The 21,589-nt window shown below is 35.2% G+C and overlaps 1 pseudogene; it reads left to right on the forward strand.

Moving 5' to 3' along the window:
- The first annotated feature begins 865 nt into the window (after positions 1-865).
- Positions 866-20,880, forward strand: LOC116127055 (annotated as a pseudogene).
- The last annotated feature ends 709 nt before the right edge of the window (positions 20,881-21,589 follow it).

The raw sequence follows: 21,589 nt of genomic DNA on the forward strand, positions 1-21,589 counted from the left end.
GACGCAACCACGTCGCGTGATGACATGAGCAGTATGCTTTTGTCAGTGCAGTACGTGTGCGCCAGACTAGCCAAGAGCTAGAGAGATTCCACGCGTTCAATCCCAGCGTTAAATGGCGTAAATCGCTCTAGAAGGTGGGCAATGGGACATAAAGAAGGATTTGTAAGGATGACCTGACCAACTCTCAGATTTAGTAATCATTACCTTAACTCATCTCACTATAAATAGATGAGTCTTCTCTCATTTTGGGGATTAGCTAATCTCCCTCTAAAATAGCATACACGCTCTTTTATTTGTAATCACTTAGAAATCAGTTCACTGAACGCGACCTGATCTCTATTATTAATATAATACCAGTGGACGTAGGACATGTTTTCTTGAGCATCCAAACCATTTTAAACACTGCTCTCTAATCCTTTCACTCTCATTCTCCCATTCACGTGTATTTTTTATGCCAACTCAATATTTCACACATGTATTTGGTTGGTGTCAAAATTACGCTTCAACATAATATTTTCTAGACTTGTTTCTGCATAGAATTAATTCCTGATAATGAACCTTACATATCACTTTGTATAACCTTTACTTGATTAATGTGATGTCGAGTTTGGGGAGCTGGTTACATTCCCTTGGCCCCAAAAAGTGGTCAGTATAAATAATATCATGTAATTCAGTTTTAATTCCACTATTTCTATATATCTGGTTTATACATATATTAATCTCACTCTTATATTTAACTCATATGAATTAACATCTATATACACTGATTATTGAGCCCTACATTCATTCAAACAGAATCGCACAGCTATTCAGAAATACTAATTTCTATTTTTTCTTCTGACAAAAGAACACACTCATAGAAATAATGGCCGGAAAGGAAGAGGGACCAGCGATCGGAATTGGTCTTGGTACTACATACTCATGCTGTGCGTGGCTGTGTGGAAAAATGAGAGAGTGGAGACCATAGGCAATGATCAAGGCAACAGGACGACGCCGTCTTTTGTGGCTTTTACTCATAAGGAGCCTAATTGGTTTTACTGATACATATCAATTTAGGTACAATTTTATCACACAATGCTAAAAAAAATAACACAAGTTTTAATTTGTTCAATTTAGCAACACTAAAATAGTAATTATGTTCAATTTAGAGACACAAAATAGTAACTTTATTCAATTTAGGGACATTTGCTATTAATTACAATTACATTTAAAAGTAAAAAAGGCAAATTAGTAATTGTATAAATTATAACAGAAATAAAAGCAATAGAAAGTCTACTAAAATAATTCTACCCAATAAAACGTTGACACGCGTCTAAAGTTTTTTTAAAAATAAAATAAATATTTAAAAAAAAAAAAGTAAAATTTTGAAAAGGAAAACAAATATTTTGACAGTATGTTTTAATTTTTAAATTTAAAAATAATAGTGGTTGTCCTTCTTTATGTAAATTTTTTTATTATTTTTTTTAATTTTAAAAACGGTTTTTCTCCTTTTTATTTAAATTATTTGATTTTTTTTTGTTTCTCTTGTTTTGTTATTGTTTTTAATATTTAAACTTTGAAATCAACCAATTTTTTTTTTTTTTAATTTTTAACTAATTTTTTTAAGTTTTCAAATTGAAAATGGAAAGACTAAAACCAAATAAATAACTAGAGCTATCTAAGGCTTTTGTTATTTTGTGTTAAAATTAATAGCAAGTGTCCCTAAATTGAAGAAAGTTATTATTTAGTGTCTCTAAATTGTACAAATTGAAACTTTTGTTTGTTTTGTCCCTAAATTGAACATAGTTATTAATTTAGCTTAGAGTCCCTAGATTGAACATATTGAGACTTGTGTCAACTTTTTTTTAGAATTTCATAAAAAAAGTTGTATCTAAATTGATAATATCCCTATTATTTTTTATAAAAAATGCTTGTTGGATCAATTGATTAGAATAAAATAGGAATATATTTGACTTTTTCTAGGGTGATTCATATATAAAAAAACCTATTTGTTTTTGCTGAATTAAAAAGTAAAAAAATGATTTAATGGTGAGAGAGAGAATGATTTCAACTTTCATTTAATTGTCTCTCGTATTGTTAAGTCTGAAAATCAAATTTCAATGAGATATTTTAAAAAATTTAATTTGTTATTTGGTTTGTTACCAAGAACAAATCTAATATTTTAATTTAATTATATGATAAGAGTTATTATACACCTGACTCATGCCAACAATTATAAATTTAATTATAATTAAGACATTTGTGATAAAAATTCAATTTCAAACAATATCTTCATTGTTGTAAAAAATTGCTTCCAATACCACGTTTCGCTCTCCGGATTCCATAGTTCCCTGCCAAATCGAACAATGAATAATGTTTTCCTTCCAATACGAAAATTAGCACTTATTAATAAACAAAACTATACCAAACGAAATATGAACACTTGGATTACAATGGTTGCCTTAATCGAATTTTAAGTTGTTTGTGCATAGATAAAAAAAAATCTCTTATACAACATCTATGAACATTCTCTAAATAAAGATCAATAAATATCTGAACACTTAAATAATGCAGTGGTGAGCAACGCATAGCCCGTAGCCTACCATTCATTGCCTAGATACCCTTCAACTATCTATGCAAAAGGATGCATCGCATTCTCTGAATGGAGATCAATAAATATATTAATATTTTTGTTCATTTTTAAAATTAATACAATCTAATTTAATTAAACAACAAATAAAGAGAAAATGACTTTTATCATAATAACATGGCATACTCATTCTATGAGGGGTGAGGGAAAAAAAAACCGAAAACCAAACTGACAAACTAGTTCTGTTTTGGTTTGAAAAATTGTTGAACCGGTTTTCTAGTTTGGTTACGGGTTCATACCAATTAAAAAACCGGTTAACCGAAACTGGTTTAAAAACTGGCTTTTATAAAAAAAAATTCTAAATATTAGTAAATCTAACTAAGAGACTAAAACTTATTTCACCCTAAACCCCAAGTTTCAATTTCATATCCGCCGACTGTCTTTCACCGTTTGCTATTTCATATCTACCGCCGACTGCCTTTCACTGGTTTCTATTTCATATGTGCTGCCGCCGATTGCATTTCTTTCTGCCTTTGACCGGTTTCTATCACCCCTGTTGCTGCCTTGCCTTCTATTCTTCGGTAAAGTAAAACACATCTCTCTTTCGTCTGTGAATCCTTAAATGTAATATTGCTATTTGAGGTCAAAGTGAATAGGAAGTGAGACTGAGAAGAAGGTTGCGAAAAATTACTTAGAGGGGCCCTGATCTCATAGATGGATTCTTCCATATTTTCTTTCTGAATCTGCAAATGTATTTTGTGGTTTAGGATCTGTTGCTGTAAATAGCTTTGTGAAAATTAATTAGTTGAGTTTTGTTGCAGCCCACGTAGTGATGTATTGAACATATTTACTGGATGAAATTTCATTCATCTTGTTAACAAGTTGTTGTATAAGGAAGTGAATTATTGTATATTGATTTGCTAGGTAACAAGTTTAATCTTTAATTTCGGTTGTAAGATGTCTTTGGAATCACGAGAATTATTGATTTGCTGTTATCTTCATGGATGTAAGATTCATTAACTATTCTTCTAAATTGTTTTTTGAAATTGAGGAAAACAACCGGTTTAAAATCGGTTAACCAAACCGATTATTCAATTCGGTTAGAAACTGGTTTATAAAAAAACTAGCCTAGTTTTGGTTTCACCTTTCTTTAAACCGGTTATCCGATTCGATTAAAAAAAGAACCATCGGATTTGCCACCCCTACATTCTATACGAGACTTTATACTTGATTACATGTATAAATATATATTAAAACATTCTATATGAGACTTTATACACATAATATTGTATATGTAGATATATATAATCATGATTTAAGGTGATTAAGAGTATTTAAGAAAAAAATACTTTGTTATCAATATTTACTATTCAGAATACATATACATAAAACATTGATATATGAAAAACATTTTTTTTTTACAACTCTCTATTTATCCACACAACATTCAAATCAATATACAAAAAACATTTTTTTATCCAGCTTTCTTTTTTTTATCTACACAACATTCAGATCAATATACATAAAACATTTTTTATCCAGTTCTATCTATTTTATCCACACAACATTTAGATTAATTACAAAAAACATTTTTTATCCAACAGCTATTTTATCACAATATGAACTAACATATTCATTTGTTAGCAAAAATGAGATAAAAGGCTATGCCTTTGTATGAAATTGTGTTGAAAATCAATGTGTTGCAAACGGTTCTTACACTTGTAGTAAAAGATTACACTTGCAACTTTGGGAGATAAAATGGGTAACTTTATATATTATATTATAATATATATATATATATATATATCTACTAATATATATATATATTATTATATATATTTTAAAGCAATTTAATTATTACAATAAATTATATATATATATATATTTTTTAAAGCAATTTAATTATTACAATAAATTAATTCCTATTTCCAACTTTCCAATTTTCCAATAAATTAATTCTAACTTTCCAATCTCTATTCTTGGAAACATTGAAGTAATTGCTTCCCTCTCATCCTTTCATAATGTCAGTGGTGTAAATTGTTTTCACTCCAAAAAGCAAGATTTAGGAGCCACAAATAATTTTATATAACTAAAGGGTTAATTTGTAAATTTACCTTCACAAAAAAGTTTTTGATCCGGATCAATTGATCCAAATAGCACTACTCTATTTTTATTAAGTTCATCTCCATAAATTCAGGACGTTTAAATTCTTTTTTATTAGATTTAGATCAAATTTAGGGATTTATTAATGCTCATCAATATCCTTTTTCCTTTTTACTATGATTCCTTAATTAATTAGAGAAACATCTTGTTGAAGTAATATATTCCATATTTAATAATTTGCCTACCAATTCCAAGATGCTACAAATTTTATAATATTTTATTGTTTAATAGGGTTTGGCTTAGGAATATGAATTTTAGTAGTATTAGGTTTAAGATGTTATTCTCTTATGAGTGTGAGAACAATTTACTTAACAAATGCATTTATTGTACCGAGAGAGATTTAGAGTTATATTTTCAATAATATTGACTCTATTAGATATAGTCTGATTTTGGGTGAACAGATAATTAGCGCGTGTTATTTCTCTTTGTTGTTGGTTATTTGTATAATTGTTTGTTTTCTTTGATACCAAATACTCTCTAGTTCTTTGAAGTAGGTGAACGATGTGTGTTATTTCTCTTTGTTGTTGGTTATTTGCGTAATTTTTTGTTCTCTTTGATACCGAATACTCTCCAGTTCTTTGAAGTCTGAGCCCGACACTTCAACAGAAATACAAAGCTATTAACAAATACAAATCTCTTTGACGTTAATTTCTTTTTTTTTTTTTTTCTTCTGATTAAAGAGCAAATTCTTAGAAATAATGGCTTGGAAGGAAGAGGGACCAACCATCGGAATTGATCTAGGGACTACATACTCATGCATGGTTGTGTGGAAGAATGACAGAGTGGAGATCATAACCAATGATCGCTGTTTTGTGTGGCGTTTACTGATAAGGAAGCGAAGAACCAGGTTGACGTGAATCCCTGTAACACCGTTTACGGTAAGTATTTTTATACTTTCTCTGATTTGATTTCATTAAATAGGTTTATTTTTGGTCAGGAAATGTACTTGAAATTGACCATCATTTAGTTATAATGTTTCATTCTATTACACATGTTAATCATTGTAGATGCAAAAAGGTTGATTGGAAGAAGATTCGAAGATGAGTCAGTCCAGAGATACGCAGTTATGGCCTTTCAAGGTTGTTGCTACTGATGATGGAAAGCCAGTGATTCTGATTAACAACAAAGGTGAAGAGAAGCAGTTGGCTCCTTAGTTTGTCTCTTCTATGGTACTTTCCAAGATGCAACAGGTTGCCGAAGATTATCATGGTACAACGGTGAAGAATGCAGTTATCACTGCTCCTGCTTATTTCAATGACTTCAGTTCGCAACTTGACTCGACTGACATGGAGAAGATAAAGGAAGCCGTTGGGCTTGCCATCGAGTGGCTCGATGACACTGAGGAGCTTGTTGAGGCAAACATTTACCAGTACAAGATGGAGGAACTTGAGAGAATCTATATTCTCATTATTAGTAACATGTTAAAGCGTAGGAGATTCACATAAGAAGCAATGTTCTACTGATAGGTTGATCTGTAGTTTTTCCGAATTGTTATCATTCTGATTTGATATTAATTTTGGGATTATAATATTATATAATCTGAATAATTAAATAATGCTTAAGTTGTTGACAATAAAGATTTTAATGCTTTAAGTATGCTCTTTCACGCTTAATGACTAATTTTTATAGTAGTAAAAGCTAATACGCCTTAATAAAATTGAAGGTTAACCCAGATGAATAAGAATCGGTCAATCCCTTGAAGAAAATATTTAATTCACACTCGTGTATACATACTTTGATTTTTTTATTGGATGTAAAAATAATTATTTGTGTATAAATGGATAAATTATAAAAGAAAATATATTTATTTAGTTGTTACTTTTGCAGAAGTTAAGAAAGGAAATTCTGAGTTTACAGGTTACTTTAACACAAAATTAAATTGTAACCATCCAGGCCAAATTGAAGCTGCAGCTATCATGGGGCAATTTCCAGGGGACCCCAATTGGTGTTTTCATGGACAACACCCGTTTAGCCATTGCTTCCATGGGCAAACTCATGTTTGTTATATTCTCCGAGCTTGTTAATGAAATTTTATAACAACGGTTTACCTTCGAATCTCTCTGGTGGTGCTGACATTGCAGTGGCATCTTACTGTTCTGAACTCATATTCCTTGCCAAATCCTGTCACCAATCATGCACAAAGTGCTGAACACAACGAATATGTGAACTCCTCAGGCCTTATTAATTTCTTGAAGAAAAACAGCTGAAGCTGTTGATATATCATGTCTTCTACGTGGTTGCTCTACGCCAAGCCATTGACTTAAGGCATTTGGAGGAGAACTTGAAAAACACAGCGAGTTTGTTGGAATTGGGAGCAAAAACAAAATACTTTTACTTAAGAAAACAGTGAACTCTCATACTTTATTCATTAATGTTTAACTTCTTTTATACAAGAAAAGAAATACTACTTCTACTTCAATATGGAAAATCGAAATCTACTTTTTTAGTTAAACACAAACAAAACTTCTATGAAATAATATTTCTAATCAAGTTCTACTTCCCTAATTCAACTCAACCAAATCTCTTACTGAATAAAAGTTATTCTAAAACAAGAATACTTAAAAAACAGGAAAGTAAATAGAACTGGAATTCTACGATCCGCTCGCCACGGCCACCATTTCCATCGCCGCGGTTGTCGTTTTTTTTCCACGTTCAACACTGCTTCCCAACGCTCTCTGCAATGACCATTTTTGTCGTTGCAGCAACTGTAATCGCTGTGGCGATGATTTCTATCACTGTAGCTATTGGTCGTCTTGTCTTCTTCACCATTTTGCTACAGCTTCTTTCTTTTGCCATGGACAAGTTCAAGCTCTCCAAAATGGGTTCACACTTTAACAGATTTCCTTAATTATATGTAGACATTTCAATTTTTCCCCTCCTCGTTCCCCTTGGGGAATTTTCCCTGTCTTATTCCCCGTCCCACTAACATTTGAATTCTGAAACCTGTAGATAAATTAAATAAATTAAGGAAAAAAAAATGAAGAAAAGCATTAAAAACTAAAAGCAGGAGAGAAAGAAGAAGAAGAAGAAGAAGAAAAAAACTTTGAAAAATTATAATAAGGGTGTAAGAGACATTTCCTCTAGGGGCGGTAAGTGATAGGTTCTATATAGTTCAGGGGTCAGTCTGCCTAAAGTGTAATACTTACTAACCGAATGATAATTTCTTAAAGATCGAGGTGATACATGGTCTTTTACTTTTTATCTAAATGCTATAATAAGGATATAATTTATGGTATATTTCACAAATAACTAAAAATATATATACACCAAAATTTCATATCATAATTAAAATATTCCAAATGATGTTTTTAGATGTTTCCCACATACTTTGACATTCTATTATTGGTGTTTAATTTTCTTTGAAGATTCACCCACTCACCCTTTAATCCTCAGTACGAAGACGCCTCTTTTGCTAATAAATTGACTAACTTAATTGAGAATTGAGTAATTTTTCCAGGAAATGTAAAACCGAAAATTAAGTGGTAGAAGGAAAAAAATAAATAAATTTGTATTAACATCAGGCTTATGCAATGTTTCATGTAGTGTGAGGTCATTGAAACAATTTTTCATAAAATAAAAAATATTGTAATTAAAATAATAAATATTATATTGAAAACAAATGTGTTTTAACTTGTGTTTTTAAAAGGTCTATTATTTTATATCTTAATTTTTGTTTTTTTCAATATGTTACTGGAATTATCTACACGGTCGTCTTTGTCACAAGCGTTAATTGGCTATGTCTAAATTTTAAATTGCATGTATGAATTCTATTCAGTTTTTTTTGTAACCGATATTACATTAAGGGTGCGTTTGGTTTAAGAAATGTTGTATGACTAGGAAATATTATATTACATGATTGTGTGTGGTTTCTCTGCCAAGCTCGGGCCAACGCGAGGATATAGCTCGACCTAGAATGAGCTCGGCAATTATGATTAATCGACTCAGCATAAGTTCGTCGAACATAAACTAGTCGCGGACAATTTGAGGAATTAATCAATCAATCCCCAAATTACATCAGATCCTAGAAATCGCGGGAATGACTGTTTCAACAGTTATCACTGTACGATCATTGCACCCAATCACAAGAATATCGGAATTATGATTCCAATCAATTATAATCCCCTTAATTTCGTTTTTTCCTTTGTACCAATCTTGTATATAAACCCTCTCTGACAATGAGGAAGGGGTCAGGAATTTCTTATAAGAATTGCATTGTAAGCCCTCACAGCAAATACAAAAAAACACAATGGACGTAGGTTGTTAACCTCACCAAACCACTTTAAAAATCTCTTTATTTTAGTCCATATTCATCGTTGATTATCATTAATCACGCACACATCAGTTCCAATCCCAACAAGGTCCATCGGATCTCGCTGGTTGGTGCAGAAATCTATATCAACAACTGGAAAGATAGATTACTAGCGAGTCTTTAGAGAAATATGTTTGGTTGGTTTGAATAAATTGGTGGATATGTTATAATAATATGTTTGGTTGGGAGGAAAAATGAGTGGGCATGTTGAACGAAATAGAGACAACAACAGGAACAAAATAATAATAGTAAAACAAAACAAACAGTAAACAAAGAAAAAATAATACGCGCGATTTACCCTGGTTCACCCAATGTGGGCTACGTCCAGCTGAGTCAATATTATTGCAATATGCCTCACCTCTCTCGTTTACAATGAATGAATTGTTCTCACCTCATAACAAGAGAAAAGTATGTTTATATACTAGGTTTAAGAGATTAAACCTAGTTTTACAAGGATTCCTATTCCTAAGCCCAACCCAAAAAGGAATTAATAACTTAAAGGAAATCCTACAGCGAGACCCCCGAGTGCGTCTCCGTTATCCATTAATGCTGAAGTAGTCGACAACTCCAACATATGTTATATATATTACTAAATTGCCTTCCTTTTTAAATAATAATATAATATTATTTTTTAAATTATTTTTTTAACCCCCTATATTTGAAATTTTGCTAAAACACCCTAGCTATATAAAACTTTAATTTGTAGCAAAATCACTCACATCCACCTCAAGCCACTGCCAGCAGCCAGCCACTGCCACCGACAGTAGCCGTAATGGCACATGACTGGTCAGATCTGGTTGGTCGTGCACCGGTAAGGCCTAATAGATCCATGGCCAAAAATGGCTAGATCTAGCCATGAAACAGCCACAGATTTGGTTGTGAAAAGACTAGATCTTTGGCCATGAAACAGTGGCCATTTCACGGCCAGATTTGGTTGTTTCCAGCCATAGATCACAAATCCATGGTCAGAAACATCCTTAACGGCACACGATCGGCAAGATCTCGCCGGTCTTGCATCGATATGATGACTTTTGCAGGCGGCAAATGGTGGTGGCTAGTGGCCGGCGGTGGTCTTGGGTGGCTAGGGATATTTTGTTAACTTTTAAACTTTTTGTGGTTGGGGTGTTTTAGCTAAATTCTCAAATGTAGAGGGTCTGGGTAATTGTTATTTGGTAGACATATGAGGGCAAATGTGTCCGAAATGATAAAAGATTAGGGGCAAAATAGGGTCAAAATTAAGATTACCTTGGTAATCTTATATTAACACCTTTTGGGAAGGTAATCTGATTACTCCCAATATTACTAATAGTAAACACTATTTGCAATAAAAGATTACGTAATATTGTATTACTTGACATCCTATAATATATTAGTTAACAAAATGTAGAATTAATGAATTTCGAAAACAACAGTTTTTTGAATTTTTAGTTAACAATTCGAAAATATTGTGTATGATAGTTCATATTAATAAAATATAGTAAAAATCTAAGGCTCCATTGGGCTTATTATTTGTTCCCATATTCTCAATCTGATTTTGTAAATACCGTTTGGCTTATTATTCAGACAATACAACCCTGAAAATACAATCCTGGCAGGTTTTTGACCGTTGAAGATTTACAATCCTACTTTTATTTCTCTTTCTCAGTTTTGTTCACTGCATCAGTGCTTCACCACCATGAAGAACCATCTTGCTACCCTTCCACCAAATTCTTCTCCACCACAATCTTCCACCTGCAAATAAAAAACAAAGCACATTGGCCAAACGACCAGCCACCTGAATCAGAAAACCACCCCACAGCACCACCCAGTCAATCTTCCACCATCATCACAACAGAACCGCACGGCTACCACCCATCACCATCTTCCACCATCGTCACATTACCACCCCACCACGCATCACTATCTGCCGCCATCATCACAACACAAACGTGACCAGAATCAAACCATCATCCACTGCATCACCATAATCACAAAACAACACCATGAATCACAAACCATTCATGGTGACTTCTCGTCGTCGATCTGCCATAATCCGAAGTCGATCGTCACAAACCCACCATTGTGAACCCACATCCTCACAGATCTGTCCCACGTGAACCACCGATGTCACCGATCGTCACAAACAGACTATCGTGAACCCACCGTCGTTGCAGATCTGTCCAACGTTAAGCCCGACGTCACCGATCGGAACAAATCCACCACCGTGAACCCACAATCTCATAGATCTATCCCACGTGAACCACCGACGTCATCTATCGTCACAAACCGACCACCGTGAACCCACCATTGTTGCAAATCTGTCCAACGTTATGCCCCGATGTCACCGATCAGAACAAACCCACCACCGTGAACCCACAGCCTCATAGATCTGTCCCACGTGAACCACCGACGTCAACGATCGTCACAAACTGACCACTGTGAACCCATCATCGTCACATATCTATCCAACGTTAAGCCCCGATGTCACCGATCAGAACAAACCCACCATCGTGAACCCATCGACATCGCAGATCTGTCCACAAGGAAAGGTGTTTTTGATTTTTTTTTTTTTTTTTTTTTTTGCAGGTTTTTAAATATCATGTACAAAACATCTGCACATGAATTTGTGATTGTGTTTGATGTTTATCTGTCCAAAATATTTAGGGAAGGGAAAGAGACCCGTGAAGTACCCAAATCCAGTTTGTGAGCTTCCGTGACTTATTTGTTTTCAAGACACCCGAGATGCAATTTTCCTCATTTTTATTTTATTGGAAATAATTTGTGTTAATACTGTTTTTTCTTTTCATTAATCCTTTTAATTTGGACTTTAATAATGCGTTTTATAATTGGTTGACTCAAATTGATATCTGCACATGAGCTACTTGGATCTGTGGATTTTTTTACGGGGTTTAACTATTACAACATGTGCTATGTTGCTTACAATGTTTAGCACATGTGTCAAAATATTGTGCAGTTTCATATGTTCTGTCTGTAACATGTTGTATGTAATGGATAAATTTTGGGAGTAAAAAATTATTGGATTATTGGAAATAATTTGTTGGGATTTCACTAACTGATATATTTGTTCTGTAGATTCGATATTGTTCTTTTATCGTAAGAAGAAATTACGATCATATGCACATATGTTAGCATAATTTATCTCGACATCGCAGGATTGATTACTACTTGCACCAGAAGCGAAAGTTTCGACATTTTTTCAAACTTGGAGTTCGTCATACACCCTATTGGTCGACATTGTCTGTATCTTCCCTTGCATTGATGTCTTCAACCAGTGTTGGATCGAATGAGGTATAAGTTTATCTGTGTTTACTTGATTACGTTTACATGTGCGTATGTCTGTTTGTAATGTGATTGGTGATTCGTATGGTGTCCCAATGTTGGTTGTCGTTCTCACCGTACTGTCCTTAGATGAGTGATAACATGAACTGGTCTGCTGAGATGACCCACAAATTTCTGGTCCTATTGTCTGAGCGGGTGAAAATTTTGCGCGGTACTTCAATAAAGACAACAGATTACTAGGAAATGTTGGATGACTTATCATCAGTGGTTGGGAGGAGACTCAACGTCACACAACTAACCTCTAAGTACTTTCACCTGCGAAGAGTATATCAAGCATGACGAAAATTGCTGCAACACACGGGGTTCGAGTGGGATCATGAGTCGCAAAGTTCAACGTGTCCCATTGAGGTTTGGCAAGAATATGTAAAGGTAAATTTTCAACTTTTTTTAACTAATATTAATCAACGACACCGTAATTGTATGCATTTTTTTTTCGAACTGCCAAATATTAATATATTATTCTTTTGCATTACTAGCAAAACCCATTGGTGCAACAATTCTACCACAAGGGACTTCCTCACAATGATGCTTTATGAAATCATATTTGAGAAGCAAACTGCCTTTGGGAGATATGCGTACAACTCTACATCTCAACCGGTGGAGACCTCCACTTATTCCAATTAGGGCGCGGTTCCCATGGATGATAACGACTTTGAACCTAATCAAGATCGAACGACAGGGGAAAAACGGCCAAACACATTTGGCCATGGAAGAGCGAGAAATAGGAGGAGGCGAAGCGGCCTGGGACAATCACTTATGGATGTCACTAGTAGATTGACGAACGAGCTTGTGAAGAAGCGGACTATGGGATCGAGGGCTAGCAATCGCAGTGGAGATGAGAGGGATGATGAGAACACCAGTGGTCCATCTGATCCATTTTCCGTGGGTAATTGTATTGACATCATGACAGCCATGCAAGTACCCACAGAATTTTACATGCAAGTTGTGAAACACTTATATCAAAACCCAAGGTAGCGGGAGATATTTGTGAAACTTCCGCCCGAGGAAAAGGCTAATTGGATTTATAATGACTTTCGCAATTTGTAGATGACACTGTGTGTCCTAAGTGTTTGCCAACACTTTTGTATGCATCAGTGGGCACTTGTCATTAGAATTAGAATTTGTAACGCTACTGTATGGACTTATTAATTGTGCTAATGTTTTATATGAGATTACATGTTTTATATGAGTTTTGGATTGTCATTAGAATTAAATATTGACTGTTATATTTTGCTAAGTAGTACAACAACTGTTAATTGTTGATCAATGTTTTGCAAATGTGTAGGTTTAAATGGCGTCGTCTAGCCATACAGGAAGAAGACGACGTTTTACAGATGACGAAGAAGAAATACTGACAGATATAGCCATTGCACTCTGCAGTATTGCCGCGTTAGAAACAACTGGGCGTCAACTATGACATACATCCATATTAACTGGTCATGAGTACATGTTGGAAGTACTCAATGGTCATGTTGATAGGATCTTTGACAAGTGCCGCATGGACAAAGACTGTTTTACATACTTATGTGGCATTTTGTTAGAGCAAGGCAAATTGCGACCAACCAAGAGGACGAGTTTGGAAGAACAAGTTATGATATTTCTAACAATTGTTGGTAAAAACAAGACAATCAGAACGGTGATGGATGATTTCCAACATTCAGGTGAGATGATCTCTAGACATGTTGGCGTAGTTTGCGAGGCGATATGTGAGTTGAAGACAAAGTTTATCAGACCACCTGACTTCAGTGATGTTCCATGGGAAATATCAGACAACTGAAAATATTACCCTTTCTTTAAGGTACTGGTTCATTATGTTTTCTATTAGTGGATAGTTAAGTTCATTGTGTTATTAATGTTGATAGTCGGTTAGTATGAGTAAAATTCAATTTGATGATAGGACTGTATTGGAGCCATTGATGGCACACATGTATATACTTTGGCTCCACATGAATTTGCCGATAGGTACTGGAATCGCAAAGGAACATTGTCATAGAATGTAATGGTTGCATGCAACTTTAGGATGATGTTCACTTATGTCGTTACTGGATGGGAAGGATCTGCGTATGATTCAAGAGTTTTAAATTCAATTATTGATGATCCTAATTTTGGATTCCCATATCCTCCACCAGGTATAAGTATTTTCTTGACGTATTATAGCATATTTGCTCCACTTTTGAGGCCTTGTAATTCAAATAACATGTATGATTTTATTACAGGGAAATACTATTTGGTTGATGCGAGTTATCCAAATAGAGAGGGGTTCTTCGCCCTTCATAGGCGAGTGACGTATCATATTTTTGATCACCGCCGTAACCGAAAGGGGCCACAAGAGTTGTTTAACTACAGACATGCTTCACTCCGCAATGTTGTTGAGATAACCTTTGGTGTTTTGAAAAGACGGTTCCGTATTTTGAATGAAATTAATAATTACCCGTTGGACAAACAAGGGAAAATTGTTATGGCATGTTGTGTACGTCATAATTTTATCAAAATGTACAATATGGAGGATCCTATCTTCGAACAGTTTATTGAAAATATGGGTAATGAGCAAGTATATTGTGATCTCCAAAACGGGGCAGAAGATAGCCAAAATGGAGAAGGACCAAGTCAGTTGCAGCAAGGTATTATAGACAACATGACGACTGTACGGGATAACATAATGAATGCACTGTGGACAGCACAGTGGACCATGTCGTAGTTGTTAATAGAGTATACGTATAAGAACGATTGTAAGGGTTGATAATTAGTACTTTTGTCATATATGTATTAATGTGATATTTTTAAACAGTTGGATCAGTACTTGAAATTAATATGGGTTTATATTTTTTAATATTTATTGGTTAAAAAATTACCAATAAAACGTTTAATATTATTAAAATGTAAATTGATAAGTTTTAAGGTTATAATAATACATTATTTTAATAAAATGCACCAAAATATTATATTAATAAATCATTTATAAAAAAATATATCCATCAAATATTCAATACAAATATCAAGGTCAAAATACTCTACCAAACACATATTCTTCAAATCCTATTCTTGTAATAATAACCTTACTCAACTATCCAATATTATTCCTAAAATCTTATTCAAAATAATAAAATAAACGGACCCTAAGATTCTTCAGTACGAAAAGAAAAAAGAAAGGGATAGTGGATTTAAAAGTGATGCACAATTATTAAAGAAAAGAGTAAACAACATGTTCCCACCCAAAGATTAGCCACATGTTAAGTTCCCACCCCTAGTTTCATTTATTCCAGATTTTCACTCTTAAATTAACTAAAAATCATTTAATCTAACATTTAAAGGGTAAAATGGTAATTTAAACTGCATTAAATCTTAAATAAAAATAAAAATTTTAACTTAACCCTTTACATCTCAAATTTCTTTCACAAGCACCCATCATCAGTTCATCACTCCACTCAAAATTAGAGCTAGTCGGATCCGAGCCTTTCTTTTTTCTTCTGCCCTTTTCGTTTGCCCCTTTACTAATTTGGAATAATCTCAACAGGTGACTAGGTGAGATATTAACACTATATATATATATAAAATAATTAAAAAGGAGAAGACCACTTCCATGGCAACATAACCATGAAAAATCTGAAATTGTATCATGTAAAAATTGAGAACCGTAAATTACATTATTCACCCATCAAATTGAATTCATGTTGTAGCCTTGTTAAGCATACGAATTTTTCTGGCCGGATTTGCACCGTTCTCGTGAACCATCTCCACCCATTCAACCACCGTTTCAGGCCTAATCTAGCCGGATTCCGGCACCACCGAACCCCCCAACTCTTCCATCTGAATCCTCACATCACCCTCACCAAAACCCCTCTTTTATTCTCTAACACCTCCAATTCCACTCATCTTTCTGCATTCCAAGTCTCTGCAAATCGTCTGATTTCTTTGGTGTTGATCTATGGTTTGCTGTTTGAAGTGTGTTGTGTGTAATTACCTAGTCGCCGACGATTCCCCAACATTTCCAACCGTCCCATAGCCAACCCGCCCACCTGTTTGCCAAAATTCCTCACCCAAAGCCACCACCCAACCCTCCCAAAACATTTATCCATAAATATATTTTCTTCCTCAAAGCCATCATAATAAATCTAACCTTGTGATCAATGCCACTATCGTACTCTCAAATTTACGAGAAGAATAAATAATTTAAGAAATAAAATGGGAGATGTTAATTCTTTTTTAATAGAGAATTCACATAGAACAGATGGTGTGCATAGCAGGATTCATACTACAGGGACTTGGAATGCAGAGGTGGCGGAGTTAAAGATGAATTTGGGAGAGGAAAGATGAGTGGAATTGCAGATATTAGAGAATAAAATTCAAAGGTTAAAATAACAGCAAGTCGAGAGCGAGAACAATAGGAGGTTTGTTAGCACAGCATAGAGTCCATTGTGATTTGGGAAGAAATTAGGAAATGATGGGTGATTGGATTTACTAAACTTCATACTAAATTTTATTAATTTGGCTGGATGGTGATAGTGGCTGGGTGGCCGTGGCGGCGGTGGCTGGGTGGTTGGAGATGGGGATGAAGTGAATGGTTGAAGAAGGCGGTGTTTTTGAAATAAATTTGAAAACAAGATGGTCATTTAATTCTGCTAAGTTGGGGGCATCATATTTCACATTTCCCTTCTTGACAAAGATGTACTGGAGATATTTGAGTCAACTCGGAGCCAACAAGGACAAGCCCCTCTCATCATAACAACTAAGCAGAGGTCAGTGCGCGTCGTCGTACAGCTGTGCGATTTGCGATCGGTGAAGTCTTTCGAAATCTTCCACACGGAAAGGAATTGGCCAATCTTAATTTTGCTTAAATCTTGTTATTTTCAATTTAATCGTTTTTATGGGATGGCCGAGTCCGCATTCCCAACACGCAGTTCGGGTCAGTCCTCTTGGGTTTTAGCAGACTCGGCACATTTGGCATTGCTAGAAGAAAAAAGAGCAAGGGCCAAGAACATGTCTGCTCGTAACATTCAGATTTAATTAAACGAATCTCCATAACATCTTTATAGACTCACTATTCTACCGAACCATGCATATCTTCTTTCGTTTTTCGTAGAATTTAGTTCATTATACATTGTTTCGTGAGAATGGCCGAAAAGGAAAGGGAACGGTGATCGGTGTCGATCTAGGAACAACTTACTCATGTGTGCCGTGTGGAAAAACGACAGAGTGGAGGTCATATCCAATGATCAAGGAACAGAACGACACCGTCTTACATAGCGTTCACAGAAACAGGGCGTCTGATTGGTGACGCTGCTAAGAACCAAGCCGCTAGAACCCAATTAACACCATTTTTGGTAAGCATTCTTTACCATTAATGAACTACTGGTAGTGTTATTTTTTCTTTAATTACAGATAGTACATGTTTGGTTTTTTTTTGTTGACCTATGTGGCGTTGGTGTGGGGTTTATGAGATTACTAGGGTTATCATCTTATATTATTTGATTATCACGTTTAATTGCAGTATATAAAATTTCGGTAATCTTCCAATACCAATTGTAGTTACTGTTGATATATTAGAGGTAATCTAATAATCTCTATTTTTTTGGTATTGTAGATTACTAAGGTAATCTTATTTTTGTTAAAATTTTTCTATTATTATAAATTTTAGGATAATAATACCCTTATTTTTAATTAATTTACATGAATTGACTTTTACTATTTCACCCCAATAATTAACTTTTTGGACAAAATTACCCTTGAAGTCAAAACAAATTGCAGCCCACCCAAGCCACCACCCCCACCCACTTGTCGTCGCCTGTCGCCACCAAACTACCGTCGCTGCCATTGGAAGTTGCTGAAAGTCACCTAGAGTCGTCGTGAGTAACCCACCATAACTGGGAGGCTCTGATAGGTCGTTTCCGGCCTATTGATGGTTCAAAAGGCCATATCGAAGTAGATCTGACCATTAACAACCAGATCTGTTCTAATATGGCCTTTTTGGCCATCAATATGGCTAGAAATTGCCATATCAGACCTCTCGGTTACAGTGGGCTACTCACACAACTCTATGTGACTTTCGACGATTTCCCACAGCGGCTGACGATGGCGGGCAGTGGCCCAGGTGGTGGAGTGATTTTGTTTATAATTAAAGTTTTATATAAGCAGGGGTGTTTTAGCTATATCTTACATGTTGGGGGTTAAAGAAATTATTCAAAATAATAATAAAAATAATATTATATTAATATTTAAAAAGGCAATTTAGTAATTTATGTAACATACCCACCAATTTATTACTCTCAACCAAACATATAATATAACATACCCACCATTTATTCATATTAACCAACACATTTTTCTAAGATCCTTAGTAATCTTCAAGGTAATCTAATATTCAGTAATCTAATATTCCCAGTAATTCCATTCCCTGAATCAAATACACCCTATAGGTTTTTCTTTAATGAAAATTCGTAATGTATAGTATATATAATTGTAGCGAACAATTTTTTTACTTGTTTTTTGCTATCAATGTATTATTGTGTTTAGATTTATGCTTTTGTATTTTTATATATATTCATAGAAAGTAAAAATTTCTAAACTGTAATATATATGGAGATTAATTCTAATTAATGAAACTTTTTTACCTTTTCTGTTTAACTAATAAGATCTATGTTACTATATTGTTTATATATATTAGTCGGAAGTGCAAAATTTCTGGGTTTGATTAGTACATTATGATATTATACTTTATATACATATTTTTTTTTATATATAGTTTTCTTAAATAATTTTTAAGTTATTATGGTTCATTAAACATAACTCCTATTTAAGTCCTATCAATGTAGATAGTAAAAAAACGCAAAATTTCTCAACACTTGCTTCAAAAATTCCTAAAAAATTAATCTATTAATTTATTTATTATCAAATAGACCTTACATGTGTTACTATTTTTTGTAGAGCTGTTTTCATTAATTGAATACTGTTTATTATATTAGATGCAAGAGGTTGATTGGTAGGAGATACAGTGACGCTTCAGTTCAGAGTGATATCAAGCTCTGGCCATTAAAATCATCCCCAGGACTGGAGACAAGCCCTGGTTTGTGCTAACTACAATGGTGAAAAGAAGCTGTTTTCTGCTGAGGAGATATCTTCTATATGTTCTCATTAAGATGCGTGAGATGCTGAGGCTTACCTTGACTCAACTGTTAAGAACGCAGTCGTCACTGTCCAGCTTACTTACTCAATGACTCTCAGCGTCAAGCTACAAAGGATGCCGGTTTATTGCTGGACTTAATGTATGCGTATTATCAATGAACCCACTGCTGCAGCCATTGCTTATGGTCTTGACAAGAAGGCCACCAGCGTTGGTGAGAAGAATGTGTTGATCTTTGATCTGGGTGGTGGGACTTTTGATGTGTCTTTGCTTACCATTGAAGAGGGTATCTTTGAAGTCAAGGCCACTGCTGGAGACACTCATCTTGGTGGTGAGGATTTTGATAACAGAATGGTTATCACTTCGTTCAGAGTTCAAGAGAAAGAACCAGATGGATATTAGTGGAGACCCCAGGGCTCTTAGGAGATTGAGGACAGATTGTGAGAGAGCTAAGAGGACCCTTTCATCTACTGCTCAGCAACAATTCAGATTGATTCATTGTATGAGGGTACTGATTTCTATTCAACCATTACTCGTGCCAGATTTGAGGAGCTTACATGGATCTCTTTAGAAAGTGTATAGCCGTTGAGAAGTTCTGAGAGACGCTAAGATGGACAAGAGCACCTGTCCAGATGTTGTGCTTGTTGGTGGTTCAACTAGGATTCCAAAAGTGCAACACTTTGCAAGACTTCTTCGATGGAAAGGAGCTTTGCAAGAATATTACCGGATGAGGCTGTTGCATATGGTGCTGCTGTTCAGGCTGCCATCTGAGTGGAAAGGGCAACGAGAAGGTGCAGGACTTGTTGCTTTTGGATGTTACCCCCCTGTCCCTTGGGTTGGAAACCACAGGAAGTGTCTGACTGTTTTTATCCCAAGAAACACAATATACCTATAAAGAAGGAACGAGTATTTTCACCACCTCAGACAACCAACCTTCTGTCTTGATTCAAATCTATGAGGGTGAAGAACAAGAACCAGGGATAACAACTTGTTGGAAATTTGAGCTCTCTGGCATTCCTCCAGCCCCGAGGGGTGTTCCTCAGATCACTGTTTGCTTGATATTGATGCAAATGGTATCTTAAATGTCTTAGCTGGAGACAGACCGCCAGAAAACAGATCACATCACCAATGACAAGGTAGGTTGTCTGCGGACCAAATAGAGAAGATGGTTCAGGAGGCTTCAAGCACAAGGCAGAAATGAAGAGCACAAGAAGAAAGTTGGGCCATGCCTTGGAGAATTATGCTTTCAACCTGAGGACCAGTCTCTGGGATGAGAAGATTGATTACAACTTGACGCAGCTGATAAGAAGAAACTTGAGGATGCCATCGAAGAAGCATTCAACTGATGGCAATGAGCTTGCCGAGGTGATGATTCGAGGATAAGATGGAGGAGTTGGAGAGCTCTGCACTCAATTATTGAGATGTATCAGAGTGCTGAAGCTGACATGGTGATGCCACGCTGACAATAAGAAAATTGAGTGTGCCATCGACGAATTCATTCAATGGCTAGATGGTACAGGTCGTCATAACGCAAATGCGTTGAAATATAGTTGAAGTCGGTGTGTAAGCATCTGCAATCCAAATTCTGCTAAGATGTCTGGAACTTACTGGGAGAGGCATGGATTATAACGTTCCCAGGCAGTGGAAGGGGTGCATGGGCAGGTGCAGGGGCAGGGCAGTGGCAGTGGTGGATGGCAGGCCGTGGAAGTGGTGCATGGGCAGGCAGTGGAAGTTGTTTAAGGCCCGAGACGGGCGGCAACTTTGTAAGCAATGCGTCTGTTATGGCTTGGCGTCCTTGTCTGTTCAAGGTGCCGATTTTTTTTCAGGCAACCCCGGAGGTGTCCTCGATTGCTCACAGACTAATATTGGTATGTTTTAGCTGTCATCCTCCACTTGGTGGTTGTGTGTCTACCTTATGGCTGCATGCATTGTAGCACCGGAAGTCGAAAGTACTGGAATTGGAAGTTTTCTGTATGTTTCCTTTATATTAATATGAAATTTTTATTACGGTATCGTTTAACTTGTAAGAAACTGCTGATATAAATATTTATTTGAGATTATTGTGGCTTTAAATCAATTGTGAAATAACAAG

The sequence above is a fragment of the Pistacia vera genome, unplaced genomic scaffold (assembly GCF_008641045.1).
Source record: "Pistacia vera cultivar Batoury unplaced genomic scaffold, PisVer_v2 Contig1045, whole genome shotgun sequence".
Taxonomy (NCBI): domain Eukaryota; kingdom Viridiplantae; phylum Streptophyta; class Magnoliopsida; order Sapindales; family Anacardiaceae; genus Pistacia; species Pistacia vera.